The sequence below is a fragment of the Anser anser genome (assembly GCF_964211835.1).
Source record: "Anser anser genome assembly, contig: HAP1_SCAFFOLD_32, whole genome shotgun sequence".
NCBI classification, from domain to species: Eukaryota; Metazoa; Chordata; class Aves; order Anseriformes; family Anatidae; genus Anser; species Anser anser.
This window is the reverse complement of record NW_028154148.1, coordinates 2,016,737-2,022,505: the sequence shown is the minus strand read 5'-3', so window position 1 is coordinate 2,022,505 and position 5,769 is coordinate 2,016,737.

Sequence of the window (5,769 nt, the reverse complement as noted above, 5' to 3'; positions counted from 1 at the left end):
TCTCTGGATTCACTGCACTGCATCACCATTGGTGCCAGGGCACTCCATGGACTCTCTGCAGTGCATCCGCAGTGGTGCCAGTGCACTCTCCGGAGGCACTGCACGGCATCCCCAGTGGTGCCAGTGCACTCTCTGGACTCACTGCACTGCATTACCAGTGGTGCCAGTGCACTCTCTGGACTCACTGCAGTGCATCCCCGGTGGTGCCAGTGCACTCTCTGGACTCACTGCACTGCATCCCCAGTGGTGCCAGTGCACTCTCTGGAGTCACTGCAGTGCATGCCCAGTGGTGCCAGTCCACTCTCTGGACTCACTGCACTGCATCCCCAGTGGTGCCAGTGCACTCTCTGGACTCACTGCACTGCATTACCAGTGGTGCCGGTGCACTCTCTGGACTCACTGCACTGCATCCCCAGTGGTGCCGGTGCACTCTCTGGACTCACTGCACTGCATCCCCAGTGGTGCCAGTGCACTCTCTGGACTCACTGCACTGCATCCCCAGTGGTGCCAGTGCACTCTCTGGACTCACTGCAGTGCATCCCCAGTGGTGCCAGAGCACTCTCTGGACTCACTGCACTGCATCCCCAGTGGTGCCAGTGCACTGTCTAGAGTCACTACAGTGCATCCCCAGTGGTGCCAGTGCACTCTCTGGAGTCACTGCACTGCATCCCCAGTGGTGCCAGTGCACTCTCTGGACTCACTGCACTGCATCCCCAGTGGTGCCTGTGCAGTCTCTGGACTCACTACACTGCATCCCCAGTGGTGCCAGTGCACTCTCTGGACTCACCGCACTGCATCCCCAGTGGTGCCAGTACACTCTCTGCACTCACTGCACTGCATCCCCAGTGGTGCCAGTGCACTCTCTGGACTCACCGAGGTGCATCCCCAGTGGTGCCAGTGCACTCTCTGGACTCACTGCAGTGCATCCCCAGTTGTGCCAGTGCACTCTCTGGACTCACTGCAGTGCATCCCCAGTGGTGCCAGTGCACTCTGTGGACTCACTGCACTGCATCAACAGTGGTGCCAGTGCACTCTCTGCACTCACTGCACTGCATCCCCAGTGGTGCCAGTAAAATCTCGGGACTCACTGCAGTGCAGCTCCAGTGGTGCCAGTGCACTCTCTGGACTCACTGCACTGCATCAACAGTGGTGCCAGTGCACTCTCTGCACTCACTGCACTGCATCCCCAGTGGTGCCAGTAAAATCTCTGGACTCACTGCAGTGCAGATCCAGTGGTTCCAGTGCACTCTGTGGACTCACTGTACTGCATCCCCAGTGGTGCCAGAGCACTCTCTGGACTCACTGCAGTGCATCCCCAGTGGTGCCAGTGCACTCTCTGGACTCACTGCAGTGCATCCCCAGTGGTGCCAGTGCACTCTCTGGACTCACTGCACTGCATCCCCAGTGGAGCCAGTGCACTCTCTGGACTAACTGCATTGCATTCCCAGTGTTGCCAGTGCACTCTCTGGACTCACTGCTGTGCATCCGCAGTGGTGCCAGTGCACTCTTTCGAGTCACTGCAGTGCATCCCCATTACGGCCAGTGCATTCTCTGGACTCACTGCAGTGCATCCCCAGTGGTGCCAGTGCACTCTCTGGACTCACTGCACTGCATCCCCAGTGGTGCCAGTGCACTCTCTGGACTCACTGCACTGCATTACCAGTGGTGCCAGTGCACTCTCTGGACTCACTGCAGTGCATCCCCAGTGGTGCCAGTGCACTCTTTCGAGTCACTGCACTGCATCCCCAGTGGTGCCAGAGCATTCTCTGGACTCACTGCAGTGCATCCCCAGTGGTGCCAGTGCACTCTGTGGACTCACTGTACTGCATCCCCAGTGGTGCCAGTGCAGTCTCTAGACTCACTGCACTGCATCCCCAGTGGTGCCAGTGCACTCTCTGGACTCACCGCAGTGCATCCCCAGTGGTGCCAGTGGACTCTGTGGACTCACTGCACTGCATCCCCAGTGGTGCCAGTGCACTCTCTGGACTCACCGCAGTGCATCCCCAGTGGTGCCAGTGCACTCTCTGCACTCACTGCAATGCATCCCCTGTTGTGCCAGTGCACTCTCTGGACACACTGCACTGTATCCCCAGTGGTGCCAGTGCACTCTCTGGAGTCACTGCAGTACATCCCCAGTGGTGCCAGTGCACTCTCTGGACTAACTGCATTGCATTCCCAGTGTTGCCAGTGCACTCTCTGGACTCACTGCTGTGCATCCGCAGTGGTGCCAGTGCACTCTTTCGAGTCACTGCACTGCATCCCCATTACGGCCAGTGCATTCTCTGGACTCACTGCACTGCATCCCCAGTGGTGCCAGTGCACTCTCTGGACTCACTGCACTGCATCCCCAGTGGTGCCAGTGCACTCTCTGGACTCACTGCACTGCATCCCCAGTGGTGCCAGTGCACTCTCTGGACTCACTGCACTGCATCCCCAGTGGTGCCAGTGCACTCTCTGGACTCACTGCACTGCATCCCCAGTGGTGCCAGTGCACTCTCTGGACTCACTGCAGTGCATCCCCAGTGGTGCCAGTGCACTCTCTGGACTCACTGCACTGCATCCCCAGCGGTGCCAGTGCACTCTCTGGAGTCACTGCACTGCATCCCCAGTGGTGCCAGTGCACTCTCTGGACTCACTGAACTGCATCCCCAGTGGTGCCAGTCCACTCTCTGGATTCACTGCACTGCATCACCATTGGTGCCAGGGCACTCCATGGACTCTCTGCAGTGCATCCGCAGTGGTGCCAGTGCACTCTCCGGAGGCACTGCACGGCATCCCCAGTGGTGCCAGTGCACTCTCTGGACTCACTGCACTGCATTACCAGTGGTGCCAGTGCACTCTCTGGACTCACTGCAGTGCATCCCCGGTGGTGCCAGTGCACTCTCTGGACTCACTGCACTGCATCCCCAGTGGTGCCAGTGCACTCTCTGGAGTCACTGCAGTGCATGCCCAGTGGTGCCAGTCCACTCTCTGGACTCACTGCACTGCATCCCCAGTGATCCAGTGCACTCTCTGGACTCACTGCACTGCATTACCAGTGGTGCCGGTGCACTCTCTGGACTCACTGCACTGCATCCCCAGTGGTGCCGGTGCACTCTCTGGACTCACTGCACTGCATCCCCCGTGGTGCCAGTGCACTCTCTGGACTCACTGCACTGCATCGCCAGTGGTGCCAGTGCACTCTCTGGACTCACTGCAGTGCATCCCCAGTGGTGCCAGTGCACTCTCTGGACTCACTGCACTGCATCCCCAGTGGTGCCAGTGCACTGTCTAGAGTCACTGCAGTGCATCCCCAGTGGTGCCAGTGCACTCTCTGGAGTCACTGCACTGCATCCCCAGTGGTGCCAGTGCACTCTGTGGACTCACTGCACTGCATCCCCAGTGGTGCCTGTGCAGTCTCTGGACTCACTACACTGCATCCCCAGTGGTGCCAGTGCACTCTCTGGACTCACCGAGGTGCATCCCCAGTGGTGCCAGTGCACTCTCTGGACTCACTGCAGTGCATCCCCAGTTGTGCCAGTGCACTCTCTGGACTCACTGCAGTGCATCCCCAGTGGTGCCAGTGCACTCTCTGCACTCACTGCACTGCATCCCCAGTGGTGCCAGTAAAATCTCGGGACTCACTGCAGTGCAGCTCCAGTGGTGCCAGTGCACTCTCTGGACTCACTGCACTGCATCAACAGTGGTGCCAGTGCACTCTCTGCACTCACTGCACTGCATCCCCAGTGGTGCCAGTAAAATCTCTGGACTCACTGCAGTGCAGATCCAGTGGTTCCAGTGCACTCTGTGGACTCACTGTACTGCATCTCCAGTGGTGCCAGAGCACTCTCTGGACTCACTGCAGTGCATCCCCAGTGGTGCCAGTGCACTCTCTGGACTCACTGCACTGCATCCCCAGTGGTGCCAGTGCACTCTCTGGACTCACTGCACTGCATCCCCAGTGGAGCCAGTGCACTCTCTGGACTAACTGCATTGCATTCCCAGTGTTGCCAGTGCACTCTCTGGACTCACTGATGTGCATCCGCAGTGGTGCCAGTGCACTCTTTCGAGTCACTGCAGTGCATCCCCATTACGGCCAGTGCATTCTCTGGACTCACTGCACTGCATCCCCAGTGGTGCCAGTGCACTCTCTGGACTCACTGCACTGCATCCCCAGTGGTGCCAGTGCACTCTCTGGACTCACTGCACTGCATTACCAGTGGTGCCAGTGCACTCTCTGGACTCACTGCAGTGCATCCCCAGTGGTGCCAGTGCACACTTTCGAGTCACTGCACTGCATCCCCAGTGGTGCCAGAGCATTCTCTGGACTCACTGCAGTGCATCCCCAGTGGTGCCAGTGCACTCTGTGGACTCACTGTACTGCATCCCCAGTGGTGCCAGTGCAGTCTCTAGACTCACTGCACTGCATCCCCAGTGGTGCCAGTGCACTCTCTGGACTCACCGCAGTGCATCCCCAGTGGTGCCAGTGGACTCTGTGGACTCACTGCACTGCATCCCCAGTGGTGCCAGTGCACTCTCTGGACTCACCGCAGTGCATCCCCAGTGGTGCCAGTGCACTCTCTGCACTCACTGCAGTGCATCCCCTGTTGTGCCAGTGCACTCTCTGGACACACTGCACTGTATCCCCAGTGGTGCCAGTGCACTCTCTGGAGTCACTGCAGTACATCCCCAGTGGTGCCAGTGCACTCTCTGGACTCACTGCACTGCATCCCCAGTGGTGCCAGTGCACTCTCTGGAGTCACTGCAGTGCATGCCCAGTGGTGCCAGTCCACTCTCTGGACTCACTGCACTGCATCCCCAGTGGTGCCAGTGCACTCTCTGGACTCACTGCACTGCATTACCAGTGGTGCCGGTGCACTCTCTGGACTCACTGCACTGCATCCCCAGTGGTGCCGGTGCACTCTCTGGACTCACTGCACTGCATCCCCCGTGGTGCCAGTGCACTCTCTGGACTCACTGCACTGCATCCCCAGTGGTGCCAGTGCACTCTCTGGACTCACTGCAGTGCATCCCCAGTGGTGCCAGTGCACTCTCTGGACGCACTGCACTGCATCCCCAGTGGTGCCAGTGCACTGTCTAGAGTCACTGCAGTGCATCCCCAGTGGTGCCAGTGCACTCTCTGGAGTCACTGCACTGCATCCCCAGTGGTGCCAGTGCACTCTCTGGACTCACTGCACTGCATCCCCAGTGGTGCCTGTGCAGTCTCTGGACTCACTACACTGCATCCCCAGTGGTGCCAGTGCACTCTCTGGACTCACCGCACTGCATCCCCAGTGGTGCCAGTACACTCTCTGCACTCACTGCACTGCATCCCCAGTGGTGCCAGTGCACTCTCTGGACTCACTGCACTGCATTACCAGTGGTGCCAGTGCACTCTCTGGACTCACTGCAGTGCATCCCCAGTGGTGCCAGTGCACTCTTTCGAGTCACTGCACTGCATCCCCAGTGGTGCCAGAGCATTCTCTGGACTCACTGCAGTGCATCCCCAGTGGTGCCAGTGCACTCTGTGGACTCACTGTACTGCATCCCCAGTGGTGCCAGTGCAGTCTCTAGACTCACTGCACTGCATCCCCAGTGGTGCCAGTGCACTCTCTGGACTCACCGCAGTGCATCCCCAGTGGTGCCAGTGGACTCTGTGGACTCACTGCACTGCATCCCCAGTGGTGCCAGTGCACTCTCTGGACTCACCGCAGTGCATCCCCAGTGGTGCCAGTGCACTCTCTGCACTCACTGCAGTGCATCCCCTGTTGTGCCAGTGCACTCTCTGGA